This window comes from Lissotriton vulgaris, chromosome 1_1 (genome assembly GCF_964263255.1).
Source record: "Lissotriton vulgaris chromosome 1_1, aLisVul1.2, whole genome shotgun sequence".
Taxonomy (NCBI): Eukaryota; Metazoa; Chordata; class Amphibia; order Caudata; family Salamandridae; genus Lissotriton; species Lissotriton vulgaris.
In genome coordinates, this window is record NC_141685.1 from 792,795,631 (window position 1) to 792,817,888 (window position 22,258).

The 22,258-nt window shown below is 38.6% G+C and overlaps 1 long non-coding RNA gene across 1 annotated transcript in view; it reads left to right on the plus strand.

Moving 5' to 3' along the window:
* The window catches only part of LOC147747841 (uncharacterized), a 492,480-nt gene extending 479,009 nt beyond the window's left edge, over positions 1-13,471 (plus strand). The window contains exon 3 of the long non-coding RNA XR_015308438.1: positions 13,438-13,471. This is a non-coding gene — a long non-coding RNA (uncharacterized LOC147747841). The remainder of the gene's footprint in view (positions 1-13,437) is intronic.
* Positions 13,472-22,258: the final 8,787 nt, after the last annotated feature.

Sequence of the window (22,258 nt, forward strand, 5' to 3'; positions counted from 1 at the left end):
GGGCAGGGGTTCACGTCTTTACCAACAACAAGATAGAGTACAAACCTGGCTCAATGACATGAACCATGAGCACTTGAACCCCAACTTTCAACACATACCAAGTCACCCTGGACAAGAACCTCATCCTCAAGGTATTAATTGCCAAAATAACAAAGTCTGCCTGGTACTAGCTCTCTTTTCTAAAGGAATTCAAACCATTTATTCCAGAAAGTGACTTTGGAACTGCTGTTCAAGCCCTCGTTCTCTTGCATCTGGATGGTGGTACTGTCCTACTCTATGGCCTCCAAGATGCCACACTGGCCCCCCTTAGGGGATCATACATATTGCAGCACGTCTCAACTAGGGCCTGCAGAAATAGAATCACTGACAGAATTTCGACTACAGAAATATCGACCTACAAGAATATCGAGTCAACAATATCGAGGGCAAAAATATCGACATCCTATCTACAACATGGTAAGTACAAAAATATCGAGAAAAAAAATATCGATGTAAAAAATATAGATGTTAAAAATATCGTTTTTTTTAAAAATATATAAAAGTAAAATTAAGTCTATAAGACTAATAAATAAAATAAACATATTTAAAAGTATCTAATAATGTTTAAAAGTAATAAATAATACATATATATTAAGAATACATTAATTAAATATATACTGTAAATATGTAATATGTATGCACTGAACAATAAGTATTAATAATTAATTTACTAATTTATAAATTAAAGAAATATATTCTAATTTACTAATACATTTACAAACATAAAACAATAACATAAAAAAAATGTAAGTAATATAAAAAATAAAATAAACATTTGATATTTTAAAAATTAATTATATAAAACGTTGGATAGCGTAAGGGTAAAAATTACTATTCCTACTCCAGAGAGTGGAACAGTAGGGAAAACTGACCCTGAACCCAAAAAATACCCCTTTACCCAAAAACTGAAAACTGACCCTGAACCCTAAAAAAAACCCTTTACCCAAAAACTGAAAACTGACCCTGAACCCTAAAAATACCCCTTTACCCAAAAACTGAAAACTGACCCTGAACCCTAAAAAAAACCCTTTACCCAAAAACTGAAAACTGACCCTGAACCCTAAAAAAACCCTTTACCCATGAACTGAAAACTGACCCTGAACCCTAAAAATACCCCTTTACCCAAAAACTGAAAACTGACCCTGAACCCTAAAAAAACCCTTTACCCATGAACTGAAAACTGACCCTGAACCCTAGAAATACCCCTTTACCCAAAAACTGAAAACTGACCCTGAACCCTAAAAAAAACCCTTTACCCATGAACTGAAAACTGACCCTGAACACTAAAAATTCCCCTTTACCCAAAAACTGAAAACTGACCCTGAACTCTAAAAATACCCCTTTACCCAAAAACTGAAAACTGACCCTGAACACTAAAAAAACCCTTTACCCAAAAACCCAAAACTGACCCTGAACACTAAATATACCACTTTACCCAAAAACCCAAAACTGACCCTGAACACTTAAAATACCACTTTACCCAAAAACCCAAAACTGACCCTGAACCCTAAAAATACTCCTTTACCCAAACTTAATTAATATTATTTAATTAGCAATTAATTATTAATTAACAATAACAATAAAGTAAATATATTAGCACATTAGCTGTAATTAATATAATGTAATAATTAATATCATTTTTCCCCAATTAATTAATTAACAGTAACTAAAAAGTATATATATAAATAAATTACTCTAATTAATGTAATTAAATAATTAACATTATTTAATTACCAATTAATTACTAATTTAAAATATGTACAAATTTATATTAATTAATTAACGAATTAATATTAATTATTTGCCAATTAATTAATTATAAATATTTAAAAACATATATTAATTAATTAATTATTATTAAATTACTCCCCACCCTATTCCCCTATAAACCCACATCCCGCTACAGAAAATATATATCAATTAATTAATTAAATTTTTCCCAATTAATGATTATTAATTAGCAAATAATTATAATTAATTAATTAATCCTACTAATTATTAATAAACTTACCATAATTAAATTACTTCCCACCCTATTCCCCTATAAACCCACAACCCGCTACAGAACATATATATCAATTAATAAATTAATTAAAATTATTTTCCTATTATTTTCACATAATTACCAATTAATTATAATTTATTAATAAATCCTACTAATTACTAATCAATTTAGCATAATAAAATTACTTCCCACCCTATTACCCTATAAACCCACAACCCGCTCCGGTACAAAAACATAAAATTTACTTTTAAATTTATTTAATATTATATAAAATTTATACACATACAATAGTAATTATTTTAAATACTTAAATTAAACATATAACACATACATCATAAAAAACTATACAATAATACAAATATCGATATTAGTGTCATCGAAATTAATAACATCGATATATATGCTATCGATATTACTAACTTCGATATTACTTACATCGATATTAAGTATTTCGATATTACTTACCTTGGGTCGATATTCTGTCCTACGATATTCTTGCCTTCAATATTATGCACCTTCGATATTTCAGACTCGATATTATGGTAGGTCGATATTTCCTACTCGATATTTTGACTGTGTACCGCAGAAATATACCCGCATCACCCCAATCCTGATAGAACTCCATTGGCTTCCCTGAGAGGCCCATACCATCTTCAAAACTCGCTGCATCATTTACAAAGCTATCACAACCCACTTATCTTGCAGACAAGCTCACCATTTCAGGTGGATCTCAGCACACCACAGCCAGGACACCAGCAAAATGCAGTCTAAGAAGTATAAAAAAGAAAAACACAAAACAGCAGGCCTTTTCCATCTATGCACCCAATATTCTGGAGGAATCCCCCAACATTGCTTCAATTTAGAAGCATTGAAGACTCACCTCTTTAAAGAACACCACCTCACAATGCATTAATCATCCTGAACCCAGCCCAATCTCCTGTTACTTGTTGATTTTATGCTTGGCTTTGACCATGAATAGCGTACACTGCAGTTTGGCTTGGCTTGCGTTAAGGATATACCATATACAAACATGCATTCATATATTCATACATACATACATATATACATAAATAAATATAGAGTGAGTCGGACGGGCAGTTGGGCACAACATGGCTGATTCCCGTTAGGGCTATGAAGCGATGAAGGTGCCCAAGATGGTTAGCCTTCACATCAGTTTGGGAACCTTCAAAAATCCATTGGAATCAGGGTTCTCCCTCGTCTGCAGTGATTGTTAAAGAGTGGGAGATCACCATCTGGATTGTCTATTGATTTCTTGTATTGGTCCGGGCGGGGGTCAGCTTCTATCCTACGCAACAGCAGTTAAGTAGGTGGGGTTGTCTGCACACAATATGAGGGGATTGAGAGTACTTGGCCCCTCAGATAGCAACCTGGGACTGGGGATCCAGGAGCTGACTTTTTACCCCCCTTTTGTTTACCATTGAGGCTGGCATTCTGACATTGCTTGGGGTAGTGACTTCAGGTCCAGGTTGGTGGTCCTCCCCTGTAGTTTTCCTCGACCTACAGTTGAAAGTTCTGGTAGACCCTAACGCATGAGTCCTACCTACCCGTTTGCAGCATTCCTACATTTGGGGTAAAGTTTTCACATGTCTGATTAACTGTTGACCACTTACCGTGTTGTGACCTCTTACAGGAATTTTCATTCTAACAAATGTTGGAGCATTAACCCCCTATTCGTACTAACATGGCGGATTTCACCTTGAAAACGTCAATGAAGGAACTTACAAGAATTAAGAGACAATAGATCGAATACATGCAGACACGAAGGGGCAGATTTACAATAAGTGGTGCATCCCTTCATATCAGCAGGGATGCGCCACTTATTGTGCGCCATGCCTCTGCCACCATTGATGCGCCGCATTTACAATGCGGCGCACCAATGGGCAAAAACGGCACAGATGCGTGACGCATATGTGCCTTAAAAGCGGCGGATTGCTGGAGTTGCGTCGCAAGCACGACGCAGCTCCAGCAAGGCTCTGGGGGGCCCTGTATTGTTAATGCTGCGTCAATCCTTACGCCTGCTTCAAGCAGGCGCAGGGTTTTGACGCAGCATGGGCCCCAAAGTGACTGAGTGAAATCTTGTAGATTTCACTCAGCCACTTTTAGGGGGCGTTCCTGCGCCGGAACGCCCCCCCCCCCTGCCCTGGAACGCCTCCTTCTGGCACAGGGCCTTACAACATGACGCATCTCCCAGATGCGTCACATTGTAAGTACCCCGCACCATGGCACTTCTTTTGCGCCGCCGCTGCGTCACAAAAGTGACGCAACGGCAACGTAAAAGGGGAGCAAGGGGCTTGTAAATCTGCCTCCAAGTCCACAGCAAAATTCCTGGAACCAGATCTTAGCTCTCTGCATAAACGGCTTGATGAAATGGATCATAGGGTTGAGGCTGTGGATGTGCTCCTGATGCCCTGAAAACTAATCCTGGTATAAGAGTGAAGTGTGGCACCTGCGCAGGAAGTTAACGGAAGTTGAAGATTTGCATCACAAAAGTGATGCAAATCGGCGCAAAATATTTATTTCCCTATTTACTTTCAAGCGCTAAAGTTGCTAAGCGTTGGAAATAACGGAAAAGTAATGCGAAGAAGCGCACAGAGATGTTCCGCATTACTTTGTGCCATGGGGGCGTTCAAAGGGTGGAGAATGGACGTTCCTATGCAACCACCCAAGGTTTATCACGCTAAACCCAGTTTGCTAAATAAAGTAGATTAGGTTTAGCGTGAGAAAACTGCGCCCTTTTCAATTAGGCGCAAGGTACGTATGCAAAGTGGGAAAAGCTTTGCATCAGGCCTAGCATAGTATTTTATACAGGAAGGGAATCCTTCATGTACAAACATATGCTACGCTCATGCACACACCCTACCGCACGGCAGCTGTAATCAGCGCCGGCGCAAGGCGAATGGGAGGAGAGAGCTATATCTTTAAAAATATTGAGCTTTCCTGCTCCCTCCCTGTTGCGCAACGCAATGCAGCCTGGCGGTTAGTGATAGTATTCTGCTTGCCTCCCTTTCTAATTTTCGATCTCCTTTGAAAAGGTATGGAGTTGACATCCTGTACCTCAAATCAGTGCAGGTCAATGTCATGAAGACGCGGATAAGTCGTTACATGTTCATAGAATTAAAAACTATGGATCAGATTTTGATTCTGGGGTCAGTGTATGCCCCCAATCAAGATCAGGCATCTTTTTTACAATGTTATCCAGACTGCTTATGGAGTTTGGCTCCACCAAGGCAATCATTTGATTGCATTGGAATGTAGCAATTGATCCCCATTTAGATCGTTCTGGCCCAATGGATAGAACTACTGCCAAGGATAGAGCGATCTTGCATGATGTACTGAATGATCCTGTCTTTAAATATCTGGCCTTTTGACACACCCTAGCTATAGGGAGTATACACCTATCGCCTGTGTTCATGGAACTTGTTCTCGGATAGATTTCTTTCTAATGTCTTACACTTCATTGGTCTTTCTGAGTGTATATATTATTGAACCAGGGGAATCTCTGATCATATCCTGATGGTTCTGGAGCATGTGTCTCCTGCATCCAAGCACTGGTGGTTGAATCTCTCACTTATTGGACATCTACGTCAATTCCTATAAGATAATGAATCCTCTATGACTTCTGAGCAGATACTGTGGCAGCAGGGAGGGCCACCATGCGTGACTCAGCGACATGCAAACAAGAAACACAAACTCGATTAGACAGGGGGTACATAATCTCAGAGAGTCTTATGTACGGCCCCCCACAACGGCTTTCTACGTCGTTTGGAGCAAGCAAAATATGATCTCAATACGCATCTTACAATGTAAGCAGAATATGCCCTGCTTTGCCTGAAGTGACATCATTATGAGCAAGGCACAAAGGCAGGCAGGCTTCTTGCAGCAAGAATATGCCAACGGGAGGCCAGTTCTGCCATTCCAGCAATCCGTAGCGAGGCTTAAGGACAGCTAACACAGCCGGTAAAGATTACGGAAACATTTGCACGTTTCTTCTCTGTGCTTTATAGCACAGAGGCTCATGTTGATGCTGCCTCTTAACTGGATTTCTAGCGGGATCTTTGCCTCCCCTCATTGTCTGGGGATGGTAGACAACTCCTTGAGGGGAGACCACGAAGGCGGACATTTTGATGGTTATTAGAAGCATGCCCAACAACAAATCCCTGTGAAATGATGGTTGCCCGATTAATTTTTATAATATTAACAGACAATTGATGTTCCCACTACTTTATAGACTTTTTAAGAAGCTTGAGGGTGTTGCTGTCAGCCAGCCGGAGTTTAATAGAGTGCTTATCAGCCTTATCTTGAAGCGTGATAAGGGTCCTACTAATTGTGCGATTTACCATCCTATATCGCTCATTAATGCAGACGTGAAGACTCTCGCCAAGGTCCTAGCAACCCGCCTCAAGAAAGCCCTACCTAGCTTGATACATAGCTCTCAGGTTGGTTTTGTGCCTGTGCATTTTTCCTGCAATCATACCCGCCTTTTGTCCAATGTAATATGCCAAGTTCGAAGTGATTCAGATGATAAGCTGCTGCTGTCTTTAGATGCTGGGAAGGCTTTTGACCAGGTTGAGTGGGGATATCTTTTCCGCACCTTAAGCAGGGCAGGGATAGGTCCTCGCTTTTTTGTCCAAAATCCAGTGGCTATACTCAGCTCCCTTGGGCCAGATTGACCATCAAGGCCAGTTATCGAAGCCCTCTATACACAAAAGGTATCCCCCAGTTAATTCAATGCCTAAGAGGAGGGGGGGGGAAGGGTAAATACAAATGAAACAACCTCTTATCTGGCCTATCTGATTTCAAAGTGGTAATTACTCAAAAATATACATTTCCCCATGAGACAAAGACTTATCACAGAAACTGCTTTCTTTCTAGTTTTTGTTATTTATCAAAACATTTATATTTCTTAATTTGTATATACTTTTTAAATATTTTAAGCTCATGTGATCATAAAACCATTTACAGATAAAGACAAATTCATATCAGCATTTGAATTGAAAAAAGTAAATAGAAATTAGGATCTCTCACTTTTAATCCTAGTTTATATAACCCCCATACGACACCATCATCCTTCCATTCTCACCTGTCATTCTCATCACACAGACTATCATCATACCACACAAAAATGACAATAAAAACACATCTGTGACAAGGTTCTACTCATTGTTACTATCCATCATAATTATGAGAATCAGAATTAAACATTCACAAGTCCATTCAATTTGTTTCTGCTTAGTTCTTCTTTTGTTTAATTCTCGGGTATGGCTCCCAGATGTGTGATCTCTGGTCTACGCACATTTTGATGAAAACAACAGTTTTGTATCACCTTCTTCAGGACCAAGAAAATATTACTTTACATCTGTATAGTGGCCTGGGGGTTCTCTGCAATAATACAACAATGATTTACATAGAACTGGGGAATGTCGTTCTCTACAATACTTTTGAAAATAAGTCAACTTGTTATAAATTCATCTTATAAGACGCCCATAAGACAAGGAGTTTGCTGGCGTCATCTTAATGCTCCTGATACACCTACTCCCGTGTTTAGGTAAAGAAATTTTCGTGAAACATAACTCAGAGGAGTTTAAAGATCCCCAGTGTGCTCTAAATGGTGAAAGCAGTGAAGTTAATTCCTTATTGTGATGTGCATAAAATAAATAAGTGAAAGATGAAAATGTGAAAAGACTCCACCAAAATAAAGAAAACAACAATAATTAATGAGATCTACATACGTTTTTAAACGTGGAATTATCTCTGGTTCAAAAAGGTACTACATTATCCAGATCAATGTCATCAATCAAATAATCTTTTAAGAAGTAATTCTACAACCAAAGGCAAAAATTATTTTTAGTTTCCAATGTTCCTCGTCCCTTTTATTATCACTACTTATTGAGGCGAGATAGTAAAGGCTTTCCCTTATCGTCACAGATGTGTTTTTATTGTCATTTTTGTGTGGTATGATTGATAGTTTGATGAATTCCACGGACTTGATAATTCTTGCTCCGGTGCCTTCTCGACTCACGGGTTCACACTCTGCGACTCTGGGCAATAGCTTGCTTAATCTCCACAACGGCCCCTCGCGGCGGGATGCCTGGCTTTCACCTTGTGGATACCCTGCTGGGGTTATCTCACAGGGGAATACCAGGACGGGTTCCCTAAGCAAGCGCTTTGATACCGACCTCGGTCAGTGATTTGCGCTATATAAATACATGTACATTTACATTTACATAGTATCTGTGATGAGAATGACAGGTGAGAATGGAAGGATGATGGTGCCGTATGGGTGTTATATAAACTAGGATTAAAACTGAGAGATCCTAATTTCTATTTTCTTTTTTCAATTCAAATGCTGATATGAATTTGTCTTTATCTGTAAATGTTTTATGATCACATGAGCTTAAATTATTTTAATTAAAAGTATATAAAAATTAAGAAATATAAATGTTTAGATAAATAAAAACAACCAGAAAGAAAGCAGTTTCTGTGATAAATCTTTGTCTCATGGGGAAATGTCTATTTTTGAGTAATTACCACTTTGAAATCAGATAGGCCAGATAAGAGGTTGTTTCATTTGCAGTTATCGAAGCCCTTCCATATTTTGGGCAGTACCCAATAGGGTTGCCCAGTGTCTACTTTTGTGTTCCTTTACGCACTTGAACCATTGTCGGTGACTATTTGTCAGCCTCCCCTTGGACAGAGAGTGGAAATGTCTGTTGGTGCTTCCAAGAGCTTGTTATAATCAGATTATATCTTATTGACATTGAATGTGCCATACTCCTCTGTTCCCCAACCCATGTCTCTAAATGAGGCTTATTCAGTCTTGTCCAGGTGTAAGATAAATTGGTCCAAGTATGAGGTTTTGAGATAGGAGAACTCCACAGGATGTTTTTGGCTACACATGAAAGGGCTCGGGTTTGAAGTAAGACTCCTGAGAGTTGATAGAAAAATTCATAAAGACGTGCCACTCTGGTACAATGAGGGAATCGCTGTGGCCCAACAGTCGGTCAAATGACTCTAAGGAAAGATTGAGGCTTTAAAACAATTAATTCTTGATGGGAATTAGTTTGCTTCTTTGAGATGTTAAAATCTGAGTTCTAGCCCCCCAGTCACAGCTCTGAAGGTATTGGCAAGTGCAGCATTGTTTGAGATGTAAACTTGGGCCAGATCGGATTCATCTATTGCCTTTGCCGATTCTAGACTACCCCAGGTTTTGGGGCTCATCCAGGGGAGGTGTGTTTAATATGTACCAAATTCTCATTGGCGATCTTTAATCGCATGATATTTGCTATGCGGCTAGATCCTAGTGGCAGGAGTGGTTGGATGTAGAGTATTATGAGGGTGACTGGAAAGACATTTTAGAGTATCATGATCGCTCACTCAGAGGAGTGTGCTTAAAGTGCCCTTACTTCAAAATCCTGCATACTTAGTATTGGTCTTCATTCAAATTGTAAAGGGCACGTTTCGTTCCTAGTATGGTATGCTGGAGTTGTCAGGACATTGCATGTAATTTGTACCATATATCATGGTCATACCCTACACTAGTTGCCTACTAGGAGTATGTATAGGAGACATGTTTTCAAATATTTCTATTTATTTTGAGGAGTCAGACAGACTGGTCTTGTTAGATGACTTAAAAGCTTTGTATAGCACGACAGCCCACTAGAGTAAGATAGATGCGGAAAGATCTTATGGTGACTAAGATCCTGATATTACGGCATTGGCATACAGCACAGGTGCTCACACATCAAGACGTTTTACTGGTTGGCTACATATGAATGTCGAATTTATAAGGTTCAAGATCAAATCCAGGTATTCAACAAGGTTTGGGGTCCCTTTTTGAACCTATGTGAACTCTAACTGTCTTCCTTCTTGCGTGAGACTGCTATCTGTTCTATTGGAATAGCACCTGGAGTGCCTACATTTGTGATTAGATTTTGGGATGAAGTGTTTGGGGCATGTGGCGTAATGCTTTTGTTTGTGGGGCTCATGTTTTGTGTGGACGGTTACCCCAGACATTGCTTAAACTGTTCTGGTTAAGAGAGATGGCTCTTTTGTTCCTTACTGTATGTTTTTTTCTTAGGATCGTTTTGTTCCTCTTGGAATCTTATTTAGTCTAGTATTTCTGTTTAAAGTGGAATGCTTTGTCAGAACAAATTGTATTACTCTTGTTTTCCTGTATTATGAAAATGTCAATAAAGAAATGTATATTATAAAACATACATACACATGTACATACATACATAAATACATTAAAATCTCGTGGAACTTAGTATTCTTGAAAAGGAAGTTGAAGAAACTATAAGCAAGACTAACTCTTAACTGGCCTGATGTTGATGGCTTCACAACAGAATTATGTTAACAATTTGAAGAAGACCATTTCCTCAAACTTTCCTTACTGTGTAATACCTGCCAAGAAGATATGAAGATCACTGACTTGCTGAGGCATGGTATAATTGTGTTGATTTGAATGGAAGGCCTATGAAATGTCATAATTTAAATTTGGTTTGTTTGTTGATGCTTCTCATCAATATATTGGCAAAGGTTTATTCTATTCATCTTTAGAAACTGACTGTAAAAATGGCACATAAGACACAGGGAGACTGCATTAAGGGTAAGAATGGAAGGAATGACATCAAGCAGATTTTTAAGTTGATTAGCATTAATAAAATATCGATGCTCCTTTTTATCTGGGATCTACTGATGCAGAGAAACCAGTTAGAGGTTCATTGTGATTCCCGTAAGGGGTGTCCTTCATTTCTTTATCAATGTATGTATCAATATTGGCTGAGCCATACTACTGTCTTTATAGCATATGAAATCCCAATAAAGATATGTTTGAAAACAAAAGAGATTCACTGTGCTGTCTAGAGTATACTTTGAGGTAATTTATTTTTAGGAGCTTTAAAAATATTTCAATGCACCTAATCTACAGATGCATGTGCCAAGGTGCCAACTAAGACAGTAATTTCTACAGGTGCTTGTCTAGAGCGACAAACCTGTCAGTTCTATGCCTTGTCTCTGCTACATTTCATTTTTGCCATGGAGCTACTTGCATCTTACATTATAGAAAATCGAGAGACAGCTAGAATTAATGCCGGTCAATAGGGCATCATTTGACATTATTTGCTTACGGTTTAATGGTTCTGGTGATAAATCTGCACAAAGGTTATATATCAGGCCAAATCATTTCAAGATGAGAATATCCACTGAAACAAGTCTGGAGTTCTCCAAATATCAAATACCTGATTAAAGAAACATTTTCTATAAATATAAAGGAGCAAAAAAGCTAATAAGTATTTAGGACTCAAAGTAGTGAGCGGAAGGAAAATATAAGAGTTTGTACAATGATAACTAGGGCCGTATCTGAAGACCGTAAAAGATAAAAACATTTCATTCTAAATACAAATATAATATGTATAAAAAAGAATATTGATATTTTACTAATATTGCATATATGCAGATGTGGTAAGTGTAATATGCTTTTTATACCTATTGTTGTGTGCTTGCAGATGTCATATTTTAGAAGAGGTGAAGCCTAGAGTTGGTCGCAATGTCCTTGCCTCAATAACAGTAATAAGTTTCATCTTACTGTTGATGCATTGACTTATACTTTTTATATCAAGCTGTTTTTATGCGTAGAAGTTATGGACAAAGATATGTAACAAAACATAGTGCACAAGGGGGTTAAATATGTGCTGTGAAAAAACTCCTCGAAGGGCCTTGGGCATGTATTCTTTGCTGTTTTCTTCCACAAAGTGATCATGACAGGGAATCTGTCAGGTTGTGAGCAGTGATTTCTTTCTATACTGTACCAGGGAAATACCATACAATTATTACATTTGTTAGTGCACTTGCTCAAAATAAAATGTTTTATTAAGCTACATTTCATTTCACTGGAATGATATTAATATTGATCAAGATCACAAACGTTCCCTCTTCTGGTTTTACATAATAACTATAACAATATAGCTAGTTTGTGAGTGAGGTGTATCTTACACTTTTTGTTTCAAAGGTGACATAGCGATGTTGCTTCCTCGTGGAGCGTGAAAGAAAATAAGATAGATACACCATTCTCTTAAGATACTCTAAATTCTATTGGAAAATAATGTCATTCAGAAAAAGTTGCCTATGCCACTCAGGTACAAAAACAGTTTTTCATACAGGTAAAGCTTTTTATGTGTATAGCAAAACTTATATTTGGTGGAATCCAGTTCTCAAGATTACTGATAAAATCTTTCATTAGATAAGTTTAATTAATAGAAACGTATTCATAATAAAAAACATTCAGAGAGATACGTCCCTTGCCTTTTTTGAGATTTTAAAACACTGCTGTATGTTTTAAACCGCAGCAGAATAGATGTGTCATGCAACCGAGTTATCCCAAGAAATGAGCTGTTCCTGCGCTTCCAATGCACCTTAATATGAAATGTGTGATGTCACAAGAAATAGTCTTCTTTCTTTGACTAAGATCTTTTCTGTGCTATCTTCAACACAGGGGGAAGCTGGTCAGCTCAACTAGCCGCAGTTTGGCCTGAACTAGCAAGGGATAACATTTGCAAAAGCGCTTCTCTGAATAAGCTAGGTGTAACTCTCCAGTACTTACACAAAAATCTAAAGTAAAAAACAAGATAAGGCAAGCTACTCCCACATGACAATCTGATATCTCGTCCAGTACTCCGTAGGAGACTTTTTTTGCAACTAGGGGGCATATTATCAAGGGGGTTTATCTCCGCTTTTTTGGCTTTAAAAGCCAAGAAAGCGGAGATAAAATTATCTCCCTATTACCTAGCTGCCGCTAACACCAGTTAGCGACAGCTAGTAGGAGATACCGACCATCTTGGGCCCCACTTTGCATGTCAGTGATATTTATCACTAATGAGATGCAAAGTGGGCGTGCCAAGATGTTAGCGACTGAAAACAGTCGCTAACATCGCTATCTCCTATTACCAACTTTTGGAGATATTCGCTCTAAGCGGGAATATCTCCAAAAGCTAACACCTGCCCTGAGCAGTTCTTAGCCATGTAATCCAATGGGAGGTGGATAACATGGCTAAGAGCATTAGCTCGCTAATGCATGAATATCGCTGACTTTTCAGCGATATTCATGCTTTGCGGCGATTTTTACCGCATTTGCGTTAAACCTTGGTAATACCAAGGTTTATTTGCGGTAAAAATCGCGGGAGCGCTGCGGTAAATGTTTGTCTCTAACCAAGCAATAGCGATAATTATCGCTATTGCTTGGTAATATGCCCCTAGGTTCCTTTTGCCGTTGACTTCAATATTCTTAGTTAAAGAAAGTCCCACTCTTAGATTCATGTACATTTTTTATTGCTTTTGTCTCTGTCTATAAAACCTGTATTCCTGCCTCCTCACAGATCCTGAAGGTGTCATTACCAGCACAGTAACACCAACTAATAAGGTGCTCCCAGCCACCAATGCACTGACCATCAAACCTCCAAAATCGTTCACAACTTCAGGTATGGTCATAATTTGTTTATAAATGTATTTTTTTCTACAAGGAATCATTTTCACACAAATATTATATGGGTAATGACGGGATCAAATAGAGTGAATAACTTTCCAAATAGTACCGACTGAAGCTATTTGAATGCAAATAACTGTTTCTTTCATTATTAATCCTATTGCACCCCAATTTGCTATTTCTGAAAAAAGCAAGTTTTTCAGAGTAAATCTTGAAAGAATCCTTAATTTAGTGAATGTTTTGCTAGCTGTGTTCTGGATTGGTGGATCGAGCATCACCACAAGAGCGGCATGCTCCCATATGTAAGCTCCACCACTGCTAGATGTCCCGTCGACCACTCCTGGCATAAGCCAAGCTATTCTTTTGCAACAAAAAAAATAAGGATGCCTCCATTTTAGGGAAGCCTAAATCCACACAAAATCTACAATTTGGAGGAATCTGCACTGTGTCACACCTATGTATTTTGAGAAAATCGACCCCATTACGGCCCTCAATTGTTTGTTGTATAGTGGATGGCCTGTGCAGGGTTACATACAGCAAACCCCAACAATTTCAGGAGTTTAAGACCTCTGTAGACTCTCAGAGAGATTGAAATAATCTGGGACTGGTGACTTGGTGGAGTAACAACCCCAATCTAGGAGTCTGTGTTTTACCCCATGGTCATGGGTTCATTTCCCAGGAGGTTGCCTAAAATTTTGTAGTCATGTTATTGCTTAGTAATGATTTGACTTTTCATATACAGGTCTCCTAAATGTTGCAATTTAATGCACACAATGTAGTGGGATTACTGCAAAATTAAATGTACATGGTTTGAGATGATTTGGTTTTGGATCATCGTCTGTTTGAAAAAGAAAAACTATAATTTTTGAAAATGATAAAAGCGAAACTTTCTTATGAACCCCCTTGTTCAATGCTATTCGGTACAGGTATTATTAAAAAAATGTTTATATGAAAGTGAAAGGATTCATAAGCAATAATTACATGTTCGGCAAACAGCGCGAGAGGCCATTGATGGTCCCTTGTATGAACATCCTTTGTTCATCATTCTAAATAGCAAGGTTAAAGTCAAACCAGCAGCTCTAAAATCAGTACAATCATATTCCACATGGTACAGCGACTGAAAGGTTCAAGCGCAAGGTGGCTTTTCCTCTTAAGAGTGTGCACAACAAGGTGCAAAGGTCCCAAGAAGATGAATTCTCCTAAATCAGGGATAATGGGATTGAAGCAGGTTGGAGGCACCACCAATCAATGTTCACACTCAACCAAAGCACTAGTTCATCAGGCCAAATGTCAGACTGTGCAAGGCAGATGTACAATGTTCAGGGAAGGAGAAGAGCATAGAAGCCCCTTTACCAGGTAGGTACAAAAGGGGGTGGCGATGGACGGAGCATCTGAATCAATCAAACACTCACACCCAGTCAAAAGATCTGGGTTTAATCCATCACCATTCTTTAGCTCACTCTGCCACCCCAGTTCAGACATGGCTATATGCAAATCAGTCTGACCCTGTGCCTCATGGGAACAGTCCAGCCCGAACTGCCAAGCCATGCCTTCCCTGGACCGGAAACAAGCTACGGAGGACCGGTTTCTGGCATTCCAGCCGTCTTCAGCCCGGCTTGCTTGAATCCAGTGGCAAAGTGAGCAAGGGCCTCACGTCTGAGCATACCCTGCCACACATATGGTGGCCAAAAGCGGTACAAAGGGGGGTGGCGATGGACGGAGCATCTGAATCAATCAAACACTCACACCCAGTCAAAAGATCTGGGTTTAATCCATCACCGTTCTTTAGCCAGGTAGGCCTTGCTTACTGAGACCTTCTCTGCAGTGTTTGTGATGATTTCAGATGTTCTTGTTTCTGTGTCACACTGGCAAAATGAGCAGAAAATGCTCACCTTTGGCAGGCTCTTCCTCCTCAAGCATGTCCTCACAGCAGATCTCTGTCAGCTGAGAACCATGTTTTGGGCAAAATGTCAAAGGTGGTACTCTCTGCTGACAGAAGTCCACCTCCTCTTCTTGTGGCCAATCTCAGCAGCTTGAGTGGCTCTTGATTCTTATGTGCACTTTTGGCTTGAGTGTCTTGGCAATACAGAGTTCTGCTACTGGTCCACGCCTTTGCAAATGGAAGTGCAGCAAATTTCATGAGATGTGAAAGTGTGGCTAAAGAATTGTTTCAGAAGTGGCAGTATATATTCAATATTGTAGGCCAGGGAGGGAAAGCTAGTGTCTAATTCCGGGGGCTTTAATCTTTAAACATCTAGGGAGTTGTCTGATAGATACAAAGATGTTTTGTAAACAGTTTAGCGCCATTCTAAATTCCCAGAGGTTGTCTTGGTAGATACAACTGAAAGACAAGTAATGTTCCCTTACAAATTATTACAGGTGCATTTTAAAGAATTTTTTGGCTCATAAAAACTGAAGATGAGCCTGTGAATAACTCTAGTCGCCAAAAGGTGAATGAGGATGTTATGTTGCCCCTTTAATTCTCTCAGAATGTTTCTGTATTCTACTGTATCCTAGTTTCCCCTCCCTAGCAACTATGGTAGTTGCTGATGAAGAAGTCCTGTGTAGGTTGTTCCCTACCTTGCTCCTTTGTTCCTTCAATAAACTACACTTTCAATCCAATTTGTGTAGCATCAACTTTACAATTTTGGCGACTTGGCTTCAAGGAACACCAGGAATCTAAAGAACCCATATTTCTACAATTTTCTTCTTAATTTTTTTTAAAAAAAAGAGAAACCTCAAGGAAAATTAATCTTGGATACTTCTAAAGTTAACTTTTATCAACACAAAACTTCGACCTTCCTTCTGTCGAGTTTCATCGTGTAAAAGCCTTGATGAACGTTTCCTGATTGCCACCTCGAGGAACTATGTGAGTAACCTTTTAATTGTTTACTCCGCTCCTCTCAGCGGCCACAATTTGTTCCTTTCGTGCAATTCTGCTGATTCTTTGACTTTGCTATGAACCTTGGAGATCTTAATTACACTTTCTGTGGATGCGTCTTTTGAATTTTTAAAGTGATCGTTTACCTTCAGCGTTTCAGCGCGCAGCGCGTTCTGTGCTCGCTCTTCATTTCTTCGCTTCTTGCTGTGACGTCAACTCGTCTCCCAAGCAGAGCGTCTCCACGCATTGACGAGCGTCAAGCACGAGCATCAAGGATCATCTCCATGACTACACAGAGCGTCCTGACAACACAGAGCGTCCTCTATCAGTGCGCCGACTACGCATAGACGCACAAGTTCATCTCCATGGCAACACTTTGTTTTCCTTGCGCATTTGAGAGCGCGTTTTAGAACAATTTCCAAGTCATTGCGCTCGCTTTATTTTTCCTTTTCTTCACGCGTTTGACAGCGCGTTTTCAGAGCGTTTTGCATTACATTGCGCTCAGCTGTGAAAGGAATTAATTTTATTTTCAAATACTCTAAGAGTGAATTATTTGATTATTATTTTCTTTTCTCTTCGTTTTAAAGTGTACAGTCAAGGAATCCTTCTACACCAACCTCAGTCTTCAAGTAAGATTTTTATTATTCCTTATTATTACTTTTATTCAAATTGACTTCACAAAATTTTACAATTCAATCACCACAACCCTTTTGGCCTTCTGGTTTGGAACCATGTATGAAATGGCTTCAATGGAAAGCATATTTCATGAACTTTATCGACACTATTGATGAAGATGGTAAAATGAAACCAGAAAGAAAGAAAAAACTATTTTTACACTCATTAGGTGCTGGTGGTCTTAAAGTTTATGAAGAAATGCCTAAAAGTGGTGGTAGTGGTGATTCTAATGTTTTTGATGATATTCTAAAAGACTTTGACAGTCATTTTTCTCCTAAGGTTTGCATAGGTATTACTCGTTATAAGTTTTTTCACAGAAAACAAAGACCTGGAGAAAACATTGACGTTTATATTGCTGAACTTAAAAAAATAGCTGAAGATTGTAAATTCGACCATCTTCAAGAACAGTTTATTAGAGACCAAGTAGTTATGCATGCTTCTGATCCTTCCATTCAGGACAGACTTTGGATAAACGGAGATTCAGACCTCAAAGATATATTAGCCATTGTCAGAAAGGCAGAACTTTCTGGTCGCAGCGCAAAAGCTATTAAGAACGAAGAAAAGACTATTTCCGAATCTAAAACTACTAACGATCAAACTGTTTCAAAAGTTCAAGGAAAATCCAACTATAAGCAAAAGCTTCAATATAAAAACAAACCTACTGAATTCAAAAAGAGTGATAATTTAAAATGCTTTCGTTGTGGTAGCAGTTCGCACTTAGCTAATTACAAGCTTTGTCCTGCATTGAAGGAAAAATGTTCAAATTGCAGTTTAATTGGGCATTATTCCAGAGCTTGCAATAGACTTAAAAGCAAAAAAGTTAAAATTGTTTATGATTCATCTTCTGATGATGAAGAAGATTTAAGTAACAAAGTTATGCATTGTTATGTTGATGATGATTGTGTGAAGAGCATTACACCTTGTTCTATGAATGAGATCTGCATACCTAAACCTCTTGAGAAAGTTTACATTTTTAACATTAATGACTCAGGGAAAAGGAATGTCCTTAAGAAACCTATTTGTAATATGCTTATTGGTGGGGTTCCTATTGATATATATGCTGACTCCGGTTCCCCATATACTATCATCAATGAAAATGTTTGGAATTCTAAATTTGTTCGTTATTTAGGAAATTATCTTTATTCTCCTGACATCTCTGCTGAAGGATTTTCCGGTGGTAAGATCAATGTAATTGGTTACAAACCTTTATTATTCAAGTTTAAAGGGAGAGAATCTTTGTGCAAATTGTATGTTGCTAAAGTTGGACCTTCTGTCCTAGGATGGAGAGATCAGTGGGATTTAGACATTGTTCTGAATCCTAACAGTCCAGATCCTGTTTTAGTTATTAATGAGGGAACTGAGATTGGAGATTCCATGCTTAAAAAATTTCCTAAAGTTTTTAGTGGTAAAATCGGAAATTTTCAAGGTTTTTCCCACCACATCGTTTTGAAAGATAATGCCAACCCTAAAATCTTTAAGGCCAGAAATATTCCTATTCTGGTTCGGGGTGATGTTGAAAAAGAATTAGAAAAACTTGTCAAAGAAGACATTATTGAACCAATAGAGTCCTCTAATTGGATTTCCCCAGTGGTTATCGCAAGGCGTGCCAATGGCAAAATCCGTCTTTGCGTGGACCTCCGCCACTTAAACGAGAATATTGTCGTTGACAAATTCCCTTTACCTAAAATAAATGAAATGTTGTCTCTAGTTAATGGTGCTATGTATTTTTCCACAATAGATTTATCCTCCGCATACCATCAGATTTCCCTAGACACTGAGAGTAGACAGCTTACTGCGTTTATCACTCCCATGGGGTGTTTTCAATTTAAACGCATGCCATTTGGTTTAGCATCTGCCGCTGCCATTTTCCAGCGCATCATGCACCAACTTTTTGGGAAACATCCTAAAGTTAAATTCTTTCAGGATGATATTCTAGTTTACGGAAAAGATAAAGATGAACATAATACTATTCTAGCAGAAGTTTTAGGTATTCTTGAGAATAAGGGTTTAACTATTGAATATTCTAAATGCCATTTTGCAGTCAAGTCTGTGACATATCTTGGACACGTGTTATGTTGTGATGGTGTTTCAACCAAAGCTAAATTGGTTGATGCTATAAAAGATGCTCCTCCTCCCACTAGTAGAGATGATGTAAGATCATTTCTAGGAATGGTGGAATTCTATTCTAAATTTGTTAAAAATTTCTCATCTAAGGTATTCAACATTAGACAACTTTTAAAGAGCAAAGTTAAATTTGATTGGTCTCCTTTGTGTGAAGATGAATTCAACAGCATCAAACTGGACATTATTAATGCTCCTGTGTTATGCCCTTTTGATCTAGATCTAAGTTCCGTAGTCACTGTTGATGCTAGCAACAAAGGCCTGGGAAGTGTTTTATCTCAGATCGATAGCTCAGGTAAAGAACGCATTGTTGCATTTGCGTCAAGAGCACTTTCCGTTCCGGAGAGTAAATTCTCAGTTATTAAGAAAGAAACCTTAGCTGTAGTATGGGCTCTTGAGCATTTTCGCAGTTTTCTATGGGGAAGGGAGTGTGTAGTGCGATCAGACCACAAGCCTCTCACTAAACTCCTTTCTACTGAAGGCCTTTACAATGCTACTGCCAGAATAGCAAGAATGTCCATGCGGCTTCAAGATTTTATTGTCAAAATTGAATATTTACCTGGTAAAAGCAATGTTATTGCTGACTTCCTCTCCCGGATGCCTACTGATCTACAAGAATGTGAAGTGAATGAGTGGGATTCCCTTCATGTTGCTTATATTCTTGATAGTAATCCTTTTTGTATAGATAAAAAGTTATGGAAGGATGATTATCTTAAAGATAAAATTTTAATTTCTATTATCTCCTTCATTCGGGAAGGTTGGACAGAAAAGAAAGATTTGTCGTCCGATCTTAAGCCCTATTGGGAGGTTAGAAATGAACTAACTGTTTGTGATGATACTATTTTTAGAGGTGAAAAAGCTATTCCTCCTTCTTCTTTAAGGAAAGGCATTATTGACCTGTGTCACAAAGATCATTGTGGTATTGTAAAAACCAAACAAAATGTTAAACAATGGTATTGGTGGCCAGGTATTGATGTCCTTACATAGCTGTGCAAAATGGTGAGGATTGGGAAACCTCAGCTTTTAAAGCTGTCTGGTCCTATAGAACCAATATTCATGATGCGTTAAAAATGTCTCCCTTCGAGATCATGAGAGGTCGTGTTGCCAGAACTAAATGTAATCCCAAATGGTTACACAAAAAATCCTGTTTAGACATATGTATGAATAAAGTCAGAACTGATGTTATTGATAAGCACCTAGAGTATAAGAGAAATTTTGATAAGAAATGTTGCTCTAGCACTGCAGATGTTAATGTTGGTATGTGGGTTAAGGTGAAAAAACCCTGGAAAGTCCGTAAGGGGGATTCCCAATTTTCTGAACCTCTTATGGTCAAGAAGATACTTCGCAATGCTGTCCTTTTTAGCGATGGTAAAGTGTGGAATCTTAAAAGAATTGCCATCTACAGAGGAAAAAATTGTCTAACTAATCACTCTGTTATTTCTCCTGATTTGTCATGTACTACCACTCCAAATTCTATTCCTTGTGAGGATCATGGTGGTTTTAGTGTATCTGAAAATCTTTCCTCCAATTCAAACCCTTCCCCTTCCGATGTAATTAATGTCCCTCTCATTGCAGATGTAGTAAACCCTCCTTCCAATATAAATGTGTCAGTTCCGTCCTCTAGTGTTCCTGCTACCCTTGATTCTACTCCACCGAATCATGATTTCAATTCAACATCTGTTAATGAACTTCCATGTAGCAGTGATGTATTTGTAAACCGGAAACGCATTTGCTCTAAACCCAAGTGGCTAGAAGACTTTGTTTGCTGATTGTTTTATTTGTTTTCCTTTTCTTTTCCTCATTTATAAAAGGGGAAGATGTGTTATGTTGCCCCTTTAATTCTCTCAGAATGTTTCTGTATTCTACTGTATCCTAGTTTCCCCTCCCTAGCAACTATGGTAGTTGCTGATGAAGAAGTCCTGTGTAGGTTGTTCCCTACCTTGCTCCTGTGTTCCTTCAATAAACTACACTTTCAATCCAATTTGTGTAGCATCAACTTTACAGAGGAGCAATAGGTATGGACAAAGGCAGGGTCAATCTTTTATTATTTATTCACAATAAGTGGTTGCAGGATCATAACACAAAAGATATTTTGTATATAAGTGATAAACTGGTGGTGTTAATACTCTTAAGGAGCCGGCAACAAAGTACTCAGATCAAAGGTGGACAGTGCGTTGTTATCCGTTATTTCGATCAACAAAAGAGGACCTCCACTTTTAATATTTGTATCAATGTTCACAGGGAATGGCAACCCTCAACAAACAAGCACTAAAATGCCAATGGCCATTTTGTGAGTGTACAAATGTCAACATTTTGGCTCTTTTTTCCTGTACACATGGTCTTTCTCAGGACAAAACATTGTACGTTCAAATGGGAATTAGATTTGCATCACCGAATTCCATCATTTGCAATGACTTGAAACAATAATTCCTGAAATTAAAGACCTATTTTTTCCTGATTTCCTCATACAGCCAGACATAAGTAGTGGCCATAATTCTGAAGACGACGATGAAGAGTAGGGAAGGAGGAAGCCGAAAGGGTCTGTATTGTCACTGGTGGGTGGGAGATGCAGACCAATGGGGCCTTGCTTTGGGAGCTGTGTTGTAGCTGGTGTTTGGGGCAGGTTACAAGACACTAATTGAGGTTTGTTATGGGGTTGAGTGGAAAGATGGCATGGGATCAGTTTCTGGGTGTATGGCAGAAGATAAAGTATTGTGCCTTATGATGTGTTGATCGGTAAATGGGTGTCTTCAAGATCTAGCCAGCACATCAGTTCTCTTCGGAGGTTTGGATTGATGCCTGTCACTGGCACCATCCAGGAAGACAGCTTGCTTGTTGATTTGTTGAGAGATTATAGGGTCACATTTGGTTCAATGCCCTGCAACATCTTTGGTATTAGAAAGTAGAGAGAAGAAAGAGACAAGACAAAGGAAGTCATAGAAGGCATTAGGAGCATTAGGGCAGCATAAACACAGGCCACAAAGATATCCTCAGAGAGGGCAAATGCTGTGTCTCCCATCACCCCATTCTGGTACAA